The sequence below is a fragment of the Salmo salar genome, chromosome 27 (genome assembly GCF_965601325.2).
Source record: "Salmo salar chromosome 27, fSalSal1, whole genome shotgun sequence".
NCBI classification, from domain to species: Eukaryota; Metazoa; Chordata; class Actinopteri; order Salmoniformes; family Salmonidae; genus Salmo; species Salmo salar.
In genome coordinates, this window is record NC_138317.1 from 26,695,804 (window position 1) to 26,710,062 (window position 14,259).

The window sequence follows — 14,259 nt, forward strand, 5'->3', positions numbered from 1 at the left end:
TACACTGGCTTCCTGTTAAGGCAAGGGCTGATTTCAAGGTTTTACTGCTAACCTACAAAGCATTACATGGGCTTGCTCCTACCTATCTTTCCGATTTGGTCCTGCCGTACATACCTACACGTACGCTACGGTCACAAGACACAGGCCTCCTAATTGTCCCTAGAATTTTTAAGCAAACGGCTGGAGGTAGGGCTTTCTCCTATAGAGCTCCATTTTTATGGAATGGTCTGCCTACCAATGTGAGAGACGCAGACTCAGTCTCAACCTTTAAGTCTTTACTGAAGACTTATCTCTTCAGTAGGTCCTATGATTAAGTATAGTCTGGCCCAGGAGTGTGAAGGTGAACGGAAAGGCTGGAGCAACGAACCGCCCTTGCTGTCTCTGCCTTGCCGGTTCCCCTCTTTCCACTGGGATTCTCTGCCTCTAACCCTTTTACAGGGGCTGAGTCACTGGCTTACCTGTGTTCTTCCATGCCGTCCATGGGAGGGGTGCGTCACTTGAGTGGGTTGAGTCACTGACGTGGTCTTCCTGTCTGGGTTGGCGCCCCCCCTTGGGTTGTGCCATGGCGGAGATCGTTGTGGGCTATACTCGGCCTTGTCTTAAGATGGTAAGTTGGTGGTTGGAGACATCCCTCTAGTGGTGTGGGGGCTGTGCTTTGGCAAAGTGGGTGGGGTTATATATCCTGCCTGTTTGGCCCTGTCCGGGGGTATCATCGGATGGGGCCACAGTGTCTTCTGATCCCTCCTGTCTCAGCCTCCAGTATTTATGCTGCAGTAGTTTATGTGTCGGGGGGCTAGGGTCAGTCTGTTACATCTGGAGTATTTCTCTTGTCTTATCCGGTGTCCTGTGTGAATTTAAATATGCTCTCTCTAATTCTCTCTTTCTGTCTTTCTCTCGGAGGACCTGAGCCCTAGGACCATGCCTCAGGACTACCTGGTATGATGACTCCTTGCTGTCCCCAGTCCACCTGGCCGTGCTGCTGCTCCAGTTTCAACTGTTCTGCCTGCGGCTATGGAACCCTGACCTGTTCACCGGACGTGCTTGTTGCACCCTCGACAACTACTATGATTATTATTATTTGACCATGCTGGTCATTTATGAACATTTTAACATTTTAACATCTTGACCATGTTCTGTTATAATATCCACCCTGCACAGCCAGAAGAGGACTGGCCACCCCTCATAGCCTGGTTCCTCTCTAGGTTTCTTCCTAGGTTTTTGGCCTTTCTAGGGAGTTTTTCCTAGGGAGTTTTTCCTAGCCACCGTGCTTCTTTCACATGCTTTGCTTGCTGTTTGGGGTTTTAGGCTGGGTTTCTGTACAGCACTTTGAGATATCAGCTGATGTACGAAGGGCTATATAAAAATAAATTTGATTTGACTCTCGTTAATCTAACCACACTGTCCGATTTCAAAAAGGCTTTACAACGAAAGCAAAACATTAGATTATGTCAGCAGAGTACCCAGCCAGAAATTTTCAGACACCCATTTTTCAAGCTAGCATATAATGTCACAAAAACCCAGAAGACAGCTAAATGCAGCACTAACCTTTGATCTTCATCAGATGACACACCTAGGACATTATGTTATACAATACATGCATGTTTTGTTCAATCAAGTTCATATTTATATCAAAAACCAGCTTTTTACGTTAGCATGTGACGTTCAGAACTAGCATACCCCCCGCAAACCTCCGGTGAATTTACTAAATTACTCACGATAAACGTTAAAAAAAAACATAACAATTATTTTATTATTTTAAGAATTATAGATACAGAACTCCTCTATGCACTCGATACTCGAACTCCTTTGTGCAATCGAGGTGTCCGATTTTAAAATAGCTTTTCGGTGAAAGCACATTTTGCAATATTCTGAGTACATAGCCCAGCCATCACGGCTAGCTATTTAGACACCCACCAAGTTTAGCCCTGACCAAACTCCGATTTACTATTACAAAAGTTTGATTACCTTTGATGTTCTTCGTCAGAATGCACTCCCAGGACTGCTACTTCAATAACAAATGTTGGTTTGGTCCAAAATAATCCATCGTTATATCCAAATAGCGGCGTTTTGTTCGTGCGTTCAAGACACTATCCGAAGTGTAAATAAGGGTCACGAGCATGGCGCAATTCGTGACAAAAAAATTCTAAATATTCCATTACCGTACTTCGAAGCATGTCAACCGCTGTTTAAAATCCCTTTTTATGCGATTTTTCTCGTAAAAAAACGATAATATTCCGACCGGGAATCTGCGTTTAGGTAAACAGAGGAAAGAAAACAAAACATTCGGTCAACGCGGGCACGCGCCTGAGTCTCACAGTACTGTAACCAGCCACTACCCAAACGCGCTACTTTTTTTCAGCCAGAGCCTGCAAAGCCACGATTCAGCTTTTTGCCGCCTTCTGAGAGCCCATGGGAGCCGTAGGAAGTGTCACGTAACAGCAGAGATCCTTTGTTTTGGATAGAGATGACAAAGAAGGCCAAGAAACGGTCAGAGAGGGCGCTTCCTGTTTGGAATCTTCTCATGTTTTTGCCTGCCATATGAGTTCTGTTATACTCACAGACACCATTCAAACAGTTTTAGAAACTTTAGGGTGTTTTCTATCCAAAGCCAATAATTATATGCATATTCTAGTTACTGGGCAGGAGTAGTAACCAGATTAAATCGGGTATGTTTTTTATCCAGCCGTGTCAATACTGCCCCCTAGCCCTAACAGGTTAAAGATAATGATTAAATAATTCTACCCTGAAACCTAACTATTAGTGATATGGTTTATGTAGCCTGTATAATGAGTAACTAAAATGTTAAGCATAAATCTAACGAGGTTGGACTGGGAAAGAGGTGTGTGTGTGTGTGTGTGTTTTAAGTAAACACCAAGAACCGTTAAACTGTGGTTGACCTGACAGCTTGAACTCTGAGGGTTTAAGATATGAGAGGGAGTACCCATCAAGGTTTCCCTAATCTCGGAGGAATGAAACTGTCGGCTGGGTAATGATCTACAGTGTTGAGAGTTCTGGGGAAGAAGATAACTAACTCTCCTTAATGTTTGTGTGTATGTGTGTGCATAAATAAGGAGCCTGGTATATAATAGATGTCTTTGTACAATGGACTTCAGAGCACCCTCGTGAATAAACATTTTTGACTATTGTAAGCTGGGACTGTCTGTTTCATTCAACCAGAATCTTACAAATCCGGGTTGCAGACTGAGTATTTTAATTGAAGTTCAGTTTAAGAACATTGAGAGCATAATTCTCCTAACAACTAGAATGGAACACTGATGCTCTGGTTGCATTTGAAACACTTAAAAAGTAGATTCAAACAGCACCAGCTCTAGCAGCCCCAGATTACCCAAACCATTTTTGTTATACGTAGCAAATAGGTGTGATAATTATGCAGCAGCTGTTCTTATACAGGAAACATGTAGTGGTAGGAAGAAACAGCCTATCGCTTATTACAGTTCTAAACTGGATCCGGTAGCTCAGGGTTACGCACCGTGTTATCAAGGGTTGGCAGCATTGCATTATGCTTATGACAAGGCGTCAACTATCACCATGGGATATCCCGTGATTATAAGCACTCATCATAAAATAGTGGAGCTGATAGAACAGGATAAATTTGTATTAACTTCTACGGGCTAGGTGGGACGCAAGCGTCCCACCTGCCTAACATCCGGTGAAATATCAGAGAGAAAAAATTCTAAATACACAATTCGTAATATTAAACATTCTTGTAAATACATGTATCTTACATAATTCAAAAGATTAACATCTTGTTAATCCAGCCACAGTGTCCGATTTCAAAAAGGCTTTGCGGTGAAAACATACATTATAATAATCTGAGGACAACGTCCCGCAAACACAAGCATTACTAGCATTTTCCAACCAAGCATTAGCGTCACTAAAGTCAGAAATAGCAATAAAATAATCAATTGCCTTTGAAGATCTTCTTCTTTTGGTGATACAAAAGGCCCAATCTTCACAATAAATGGTAGTTTGTTCTATAAAATCCATTTTTTATAGCATAACACGAAACATTTCCTAACCGGCTAGTGTCATGAATTCCGACTCCTTCAACTTTCGACGAAGCATTCAATGTAATTACTCCCGCTAAACACACGTTTATCCAGTCATGGTTGGCTTCATTGCAATCCTCTGTTTTGTTAGTAACACAGCCATACTTGATTGTTCTTTTTGCGGGATGTATTGACCGAAAAGACCTGATTTGAACACACCTAACAATGACCTCATTGCGCGCCAATGATATGACCAGTGCTTCGTTGATTGACTGTATTTCGGACCAATGACCACTGATCGTCTTGAAATCTAGCTTGGTAGATAGCCAATGAGCTAAAGTAAACGGCAATATGTAATGGTTATATCCGGGATGACCAGCTCTTGAACGAAAGTCGAGCGTAACACAGCCATTCGCCATTGAAACTTCTACCTGCAGGAGCCACATTTGTTTGCGCGTAGCAGTTTTGAGTCGAGATAATTTTCAGCTATTTCATCGATTAAAATTATGGTGAGTAAATCTGGAAAATCAAAGGCTGTCCAGGTATACAGATGTACATGACATAATTGATTAAATAGATAGAGATAGTGACACCGAATTACTTGAAGAGGAGTCGGATTGTGAGTCAAGTTTGGACTCTGAGTTTGAGGAAATGTTTTTGCATGGAAAGGACGCGATTTTGGACGGGTGTGTCACGTCCTGACCAGTTAAGGGTTATGTGTTGTTGTAGTTTGGTCAGGATGTGGCAGAGGGTATTTGTTTTATATGGTTCGGGGTGGTGGTGTAGGTAGTAGGTTGTTTTATTTATGTATTCCAGGGGTTTTGGTCACTGCTCTGTGTTTATGTATTTCTAGGTTTAGTTAGTTAGTTGTGGGTATAGGTTCTAGGTGTGTTTTCTATGTAGAGTTAATTGGGATTGGACTCCCAATTGAAGGCAGGTGTGTTGAGTTGCCTTTGATTGGGAGTCCTATATTAGTAGGGTGTGTTTGTGGGTAATTGTTTGTGAGCACTGTGTTTATTGAGCCTGCTACACTGTCTAGTCGTGAGTACTGTTTATTGTTTTGTTTTTCCTGTGGATGCTTTCGTTTTTCCATTAAAAGAAGGAGTATCCACATACCCGCTGCATTTTGGTCAATTCAACACGGCACAATTTATGACAGGGTGAGTACCTCTCATGCCGTTGTTTGAAATGAATAATATCAAATATTATTCATTTGAGTTGTTTGGAGATTATATATTTTTTTTTTATTTGACATATATATATCAGTAATGAAATGTGTGAAGTACACATGGCTAAACATGAGTCTGTGTCTGTATATATTAGATACATGTAAAAAAAAATATCTATATGTTTTCCATGTATTTTATCTAGACATGGGGTTCACAACTCTATGTATATATATATACGTGTATATGTATGTCTGTGTCTTCACAGTCCTTCTGATTCTGACTGGGAGCCCCCACTGCCAAGGTGCCCATCCCCCCACAGGAGCTGATTCATCTAGCCGGACCCCTGCTGTCTCCGGCTCCACACCTACCCCCACCCGGCCAGGTGTGAAGTCTGTGACAAAGAAGCGGAGGTGGGGCAAAGCTAAACCAGCAATCAGAGAGGAGGAGGGTCGTTGGCACTCTGTGCTGGTGGAGGATGTGGGCCCACCACCTCCAATATTCAGACCGAAAAGGCCACCAGGACCTCAGCTGGACATGACCTCCAACTACAGCCCCATGCAACTTTTTCAACTGTTTTTTACATCTTCAGTTATTGATTCCCTTGTCTTCAACACTAATAAATATGGTGCTAAGAAGCAGGCAGGCAAAAAAGAGGCATGGAAGCCTATTTCCATGTCAGATATTTTTTGTTATTTATCAATGGTCATATACATGGGTCTAGTGAAGCTGAAAACCCGGAAACAGTATTGGAAAACTGCACACCTCTATCAACTGCCTTTCCCCTGCACTGTCATGTCGTGCAAAAGGTTTCTGACAATCTCACGGGCGCTTCATATCAGTGACCCAGAAGTTGACGGGGACAACGACAAGAAGCGAGGCACAGCAGGGTATGATAGGCTCTGCAAAATTAAACCTCTCTACCACAGTATAGTTGAGGCCTGCAAGACCTATTTTCAGCCCGCCCAGAACCTTTCCATCGATGAGAGGATGGTGGCCTCAAAGGCCAGAATCAGCCTAAAACAATACATGCGTAACAAACCAACTAAATGGGGTTACAAACTGTTTGTTTTGGCTGATTCTGCGTGTGCATACAGGTGCAATTTTTTTGTTTATGAGGGGAAGAGCAGTTTTGCGACCGGTAAGGGACTCAGCTATGATTCTGTCATGGCGTTATTAGATTTTCAACTGCTGGGGAAGGGCTACAAACTTTTTGTGGACAATTTCTACACAAGCCCTACCCTGTTCACAGACCTGAGGAAGCTGGATATGTGGGCTTGTGGCACCATTCGGCCCAACAGAGTGGGCTTTCCAAAAACCAAGGAGAACGACATGCCTAAGCGGGCTGAGCGGGGTACCATCCGATGGATTCGCCAAGATGGCCTGCTCTTTGAAGTGGATGGATACCAGAGAGGTGGCCATGTGCGCCAGTATCCACAAGTCCTTCAGTGGAGATCACGTCATCAGGCGTGTGAAGGGCGCTACTGGGGCATGGACAGCCAAAAATGTCCCCATTCCTGCAGCTATCAAGGACTATAACAAGAGCATGGGGGGTGTAGACCTGTCAGATGCGCTGATAGGCTACTATAATGTGCTCCACAAGACCACGAAATGGTACAATACTTTTTTTTATCATTTCATTGACATTGCTGTTGTGAATTCCTTCATCATACAGAAGGAAATGGCCAAGAGCTGTGGAAAGCTCCCCATCTCACAGCTAGCCTTCCGAGAGCTGCTCATCCAGGAGCTTGCTGGCTACAGCAAGTCCACTGCAGCACCTTCTGTCCCCTCTACCTCTGTCCCCTCTACCTCTGTCCCCTCTACCTCTGTCCCCTCTACCTCTTCTGCTCCTTCAACCAGTGGTGTTCACCTGCCCAAATTCATCTCTGCAGGCATGAATGTGCCTCAGGGCAAAAAGGGCACAGTGGGGAGGTGACGCTGTGCCCTTTGTCACAGGAAATGCCCCATCACATGTACCACCTGCTCAGTAACTATGCTTTACAGCAGAAAGAGACTGCTATGGGCCATGGCACAAGCAGCACAATTTTGTGTAGAGGACTGAGGGTCCTCACAATATTGTACATTGAATGTCTGTAAATAGTTACCCTTGTTATTACAATTTTTCAAAATGTGACTTTTTTTTTTTTTTTTTTTACTTTTTTTGAGGAGTGTTAGAATATAATTTTTGTATATAGTTTTTTACATCAAAATGTATCAATTTGGCCACTTGGGTACATTTGTGTGGGACACCTGGGTGACTTCATGCTCAATGTCATTGTAGCTCGCTCATTCCTGAAGATATGTGTCTGAAACTTTTCTCAGATACCGTTGCCCTCTTACATTCTGCAGAGAAATTATCCCCAGCATCCTATCTGAATGTTTGGCTGTTCCTGTTCAGTTGAAAGTTGGTGCAACAACAATAAAAACCAGAAAACGTATGTTTGTTTCCTTGTATTTTCTTCTACCAGATCTATTGTGTTATATTCTCCTACATTCAATTCACATTTCCACAAACTTCAGAGTGTTTCCTTTCAAATGAAACCAAGAAAATGCATATCCTTGCTACAGACAGTTAGATTTGGGTATGTCTTCAGGTGGAAATTAAGAGAAGTGGGGGGGTAGCCCTAACAGGTTTTAACTAATGCCAGGACTTTAGACTACATGACTCTACTCACTTATCCTGACGTCTCCATTAAAAGATGTAACACTGTCAATCCACCCGAGAGAATTCCATTTGATTTTGAAGGGAAGGCACATGATTGTGTTGCAGAAGCCTTAACATTTACCAAACTGCATCCAGACCTGGAATCCATTCCATTAATAGACAGTGGGATGTAACATGGAGAACTACTTTGTAGATGGTTCTTGTTTCAAGGACTACTCAGGTAATCATGCAGGGTTTGCAGTAGTTAAACAGGGGAAGGCTTTCACTGAGGAAATATTATAATATTGTCCTCAGCCCAGTTGGCTGAACTACAGGCACTGACTGCAGCATGTGTGCTAGGTAAGGGAAAGACAGTTAATATCTATACTGATTCAGCTTACGCACATGGTGTATGCCATTTGTTTGGGGGCAGTCTGGAAACAGAGGATTTAAAAAGAGTGATGGTACTCCCATCCAGCATCACACGCAAATTGTTAAACTAATGACAGCTCTAATATACCCTTGGAAACTAGCAATAATCAAATGTCAAGCACACAAAAAAGGTAATGACTTTGTTATTAGGGGTAATAATGCAGCTGATGAAGCTGCCAAGGTGTCTAGATGTATTGTCCCTATTTTAACTGCACCTTTGGATATGGTTGGCATCGTGCCAATTACAACTCCGGCTGAGTTAGTTCAAATTCAGTCTCGTGCTGGAATTACTGAGCAAAATACCTGGCTACAGAGGGGAGCCACTGTTGACAGACATGGAGTATGGAGAACACATGACGGTGCCATACTTGCCACCACTGCCTTATTGACGTTGCTGATTAATGATGCACATGATCTAGATCATTGTGCAAGGGGGGAGGCGATAAGAAAAATCAAAAAACAAGGATTTTGGTCACCTTATCTACAGGCAACAGTAGATGAGATTTTGTCAAAATGTGAAATATGTGCGAGAAATAACATACGTAAAGGTATAACTACGCCCATAGGTCACATACCGGTTCCAGAAGGTCCATTCCGACACATTGTGATGGACTACGTAGACATGATAAAACCTATATGAGGTAAAAGGTACATGTTAGTCATCATAGACAGGTTTAGCAGATGGATAGAAGCAATACCGTCGGCTGATCAGGGATCGAGCACAGTGATAAAATTCCTATCAAAAGAAGTAATACCCAGGTTTGGTATTCTGTCCGAAATCAGTTCAGACAATGGTTCAGCGTTTACACAAAAAGTTGTAAAAACAATAATACAGCAATTAAGAATGAAACAAAGGTAGGGATGTGTTTATCATTCGCAATCACAAGGTTTAGTTGAGAGAGCTAACGGATCGCTGAAAAACAAAATAATAAAGATCTGTGAGTCTACGGGGCTTAATTGGGTGGATGCTTTGCCGCTTGCTCTAATGAGTTGTCGCATGGAAACTAACAGAAGTACGCATCTATCACCGCATGAAATGCTTACGGATCGACCCATGCCTGTACCAACGTTAGGAGGACTATACAAAGGTCCCTCCTTAGATATATTGCAAAAGGAATTAAAAGCATATGTACAGCATCTAACTGAGATACATGAAGGTATATATTCACAGGAGAAAAAGAAGGTGCCTGAGCCAGGACCTGAGGGACCTTGCCCGGTGATACCAGGGGATCTGGTCTACATTCGGGTGTTCCGGAGGAAGTGGAATCAGCCGAGGAGAGAAGGACCCTACGAGGTGGCCAACGCGACGCCGACGGCGGAGAATATATATAGTAGAAATAGTGAGTACTAAATGGACTGAAGGGAATAGTGTAACTATCATCCGAATTGGCCCCACGCTGGTACCAGACCAGGAAAGGACTGTGACAACAGAAAAGACAACAGTAACAGCTGCTTTGAACACCACAGCTGTTACCACTAGATTGCCATCTACTGCCCTTACCAAGCAGTCCACTACAAGTACAAAGAAACCTGAAATATCAGAGTCAGGTGGGTTCTTTACTGATATTTGGAACTTTCTGACAAACTCTAACAATCTACCTCGAGAAAAGGACATTGTGACTCCAACTGATACTTTAACCCCAGAACTGCACAAGGATAAATCAGTGGAGAAATTAGTGAGAAATGAATGGTATGAATGGGCTCAATATACAGCATTAAAATTAAAACTGACAAATTGCTTATTATGCGCACCCTCTCCGCTGACAGAATTAGTGGTGGTACCTAATCCTTATGATTATAGGGACTGTGCTAACTTTAATAAAAACTTTTGTCATTTGAGTAGATCAGAAACATTGTCCAGCCGAATGTTTGTCATATTTGGGTAATTCATATTATCAAAGATATTACAACCAAAACGGCTGTGTCATAAGGGTCGTTGAATGGAGACCAAGGCGCAGCATGTATAGTGCTCATTCTTAGTCTTTAATGAATACACTTTAACAACAAACGACCAACAACAGTCCCGTCTGGTACACTAGACTAAACGGAAACAACTACCCACAAACCCCAAAGGAAAACAGGCTGCCTAAGTATGGCTTTAAATCAGAGACAACGAAAGACACCTGCCTCTGATTGGAAACCATACCCGGCCAAAACATGGAAAACAAAACATAGAAATACAATTCTAGCACGATCCCACCTAGAAACAGAAAACCCCAAAACCACCCAAAATAACCACCTGTCACACCCTGACCACTCCACTATGGCAAATGACCTCTTACAATGGTCAGGTCGTGACAGGCTGGGGAAAATGGTATCAAGAATTGGATATACGGGTGGAAGCACAAAAACTAGAGGCCCCATATAGATATCAAATAGATTATCAACAACCATATGAATGTTTTAACAGCACAGAAGGACAGAATGAGATGGGGAAGTTCAAAGGCAAATGTGAGATCACATGGCACTTAAATAGGGACACCAAGTGGAATGCAGACACTCCAGAAAGGGCTACTTATCAAGCAGCCGGAAGTTGGATGGGAAAAATAATTATTCATGATAATTGTCAAAATCAAACTTTAGCACTGCCATTAATTGCACCATATGAAGAACAGACTGTGGTAGTAGCAGATTTCTTCTGGATGTGTGGAGGGAAAAGACTAAGGGCAACACTACCAAAAGGATGGACAGGATGGCCTTTGTGCAAGGGTTAGGTTGATTCAACAGATAACTGCCACTGAATGGGATCCTAGTGATGCTAAGCAATAAACTACAAGAAATAGAGTAAGGAGAGACTATAAGTCTGACCCCAAGGTCTATTAGGATGCAATAGGACAACCTAGAGGAATCCCTAATGAGTTTAAGGCCAGAGATGAGATTAAATCAGGATTTGAATCTATATTTTTGTGGATAACACCTAACAAAATCTTAGAGTGGATTAATTATATCTACTATAATCAACAGAGATTCATTAACTATACTGACTCTGCTTTAACTGCACTAGGGGAACAGGTACAGGCTACCAGTAAGATGACATGGCAGAATAGACAAGCTCTCAACTGGCTCTTAGCAGAAAAGGGGGGTGTTTGTGTAATGTTTGGAGACGAATGTTGCACTTTCATTCCCAATAACACTGCACCTAATGGATCTTTCTCTATTGCTATGGCCAAACTTAAAGGATTAAGAGCAGAAGTAAAGGCTAATGCTGGGTTTGATACTCACGTTTGGGATTGGTTGGACCTGGCTATGGGAATGTGGGGTGCTATGTTTGCTAGAATGGCTATCATGCTGGGCGGAGGTTTAGTGGCACTAGGTGTTGAATTTTGTTGTGTTTTGCCCTTGGTTAAATATCTTGTGTTTCAGACAACAGTTAAGCAGATGTCAATGCATAGAGCTAATCCAAGGGATGGGAGTGGTTTGAGAGGTTATGTGCCTGATAGCTGGTTTGATAAGTATGGCATAATGCATCCGCCGGTTGTAATTAACCCTGTGCCTGGAAACTCTGGTCATTATACTAATGGGTATGGAAAGTCTTGCAATGCTGTTGGAGGACCCCTCGATTGTCCTTTTGGTAATCCTAATTGTCTCTACGGGGTGACTCCGGGAGGTGGTTATGCTTGCCATGACTTTCGTAAAGATGGTCTTCCTGTTTATGCTAAAGTACCAAATTCGGATGAATGAGTACTTGTGCATGTCCACAAAAAATGTAATTTGCATGGTCGTTGCAAGTGGTGCTCCAAAAATAATGGTGAAGGAGGACATATCCATCATGTTGATCCTTTGTTCCATGCTATGTGTCAACGAGGGGATTGTCTTATCTGTCAGGATGAGGAATATGCTCCACTGGTATGATTTCTAGTATATCTTTGTTTAGCCTAATGTCCTGTATTGTTTTGTGTTGTCTTGTGTTTGTTTGGGTTCTTATATATATATATATACACTGCTCAAAAAAATAAAGGGAACACTTAAACAACACAATGTAACTCAAAGTCAATCACACTTCTGTGAAATCAAACTGTCCCCTTAGGAAGTAACACTGATTGACAATAAATTTCACATGCTGTTGTGCAAATCGAACAGACAACAGGTGGAAATTATAGGCAATTAGCAAGACACCCCCAATAAAGGAGTGGTTCTGCAGGTGGGGCGCACAGACCGCTTCTCAGTTCCTATGCTTCCTGGCTGATGTTTTGGTCACTTTTGAATGCTGGCGGTGCTTCCACTCTAGTGGTAGCATGAGACGGAGTTTACAACCCACACAAGTGGCTCAGGTAGTGCAGCTCATCCAGGATGGCACATCAATGCGAGCTGTGGCAAGAAGGTTTGCTGTGTCTGTCAGCGTAGTGTCCAGAGCATGGAGGCGCTACCAGGAGACAGGCCAGTACATCAGGAGACGTGGAGGAGGTCGTAGGAGGGCAACAACCCAGCAGCAGGACCGCTACCTCCGCCTTTGTGCAAGGAGGAGCAGGAGGAGCACTGCCAGAGCCCTGCAAAATGACCTCCAGCAGGACACAAATGTGCATGTGTCTGCTCAAACGGTCAGAAACAGACTCCATGAGGGTGGAATGAGGGCCCGACGTCCACAGGTGGGGGTTGTGCTTACAGCCCAACACCGTGCAGGACGTTTGGCATTTGCCAGAGAACACCAAGATTGGCAAATTTGCCACTGGCGCCCTGTGCTCTTCACAGATGAAAGCAGGTTCACACTGAGCACGTGACAGACGTGACAGAGTCTGGAGACGCCGTGGAGAATGTTCTGCTGCCTGCAACATCCTCCAGCATGACCGGTTTGGCGGTGGGTCAGTCATGGTGTGGGGTGGCATTTCTTTGGGGGGCCGCACAGCCCTCCATGTGCTCGCCAGAGGTAGCCTGACTGCCATTAGGTACCGAGATGAGATCCTCAGACCCCTTGTGAGACCATATGCTGGTGCGGTTGGCCCTAGATTCCTCCTAATGCAAGACAATGCTAGACCTCATGTGGCTGGAGTGTGTCAGCAGTTCCTGCAAGAGGAAGGCATTGATGCTATGGACTGGCCCGCCCGTTCCCCAGACCTGAATCCAATTGAGCACATCTGGGACATCATGGCTCGCTCCATCCAGCAACGCCACGTTGCACCACAGACTGTCCAGGAGTTGGCGGATGCTTTAGTCCAGGTCTGGGAGGAGATCCCTCAGGAGACCATCCGCCACCTCATCAGGAGCATGCCCAGGTGTTGTAGGTAGGTCATACAGGCACGTGGAGACCACACACACTACTGAGCCTCATTTTGACTTGTTTTAAGGACATTACATCAAAGTTGGATCAGCCTGTAGTGTGGTTTTCCACTTTAATTTTGAGTGTGACTCCAAATCCAGACCTCCATGGGTTGATAAATTGGATTTCCATTGATTATTTTTGTGTGATTTTGTTGTCAGCACATTCAACTATGTAAAGAAGAAAGTATTTAATAAGATTATTTATTTCATTCAGATCTAGGATGTGTTGTTTAAGTGTTCCCTTTATTTTTTTGAGCAGTATATATATATTTTATTTCAATTCAAGCTAGTTTTGCCTTCTAAAATAAGGATCACTTTTAATATGTTAGGTAACAGAGGGTATTCCGGTTACAAGTGTCTACGGACCATGTCCTTAATCTTCTATCAGGTTTTGTTATCAATGATAAATATTTTGTTAGAGAGGTGTCTATCACGTCCTGACCATAGAGAGCTTGTATTTTCTATGGTAGAGTAGGTCAGGGCGTGATTGAGGGGGTATGGTCTAGTTTATTTATTTCTATGTTGGTTGTAGTTTCTTTTTTCTATGTTGGTGTTTTTGTCTAGTTTAAATTTTCTATGTTGTGTTCTAGGTTCTTTTTTTCTAGGTTGGGGTTTGCGTATGATTCCCAATTAGAGGCAGCGGGTCATCGTTGTCTCTAATTGGGGATCATATTTAAGTTGTTGTTTTTCCCACTAGTGTTCGTGGGAGATTATTTTGAGTTAGTGTATGTTGCACCTCTTCGTCACGGTT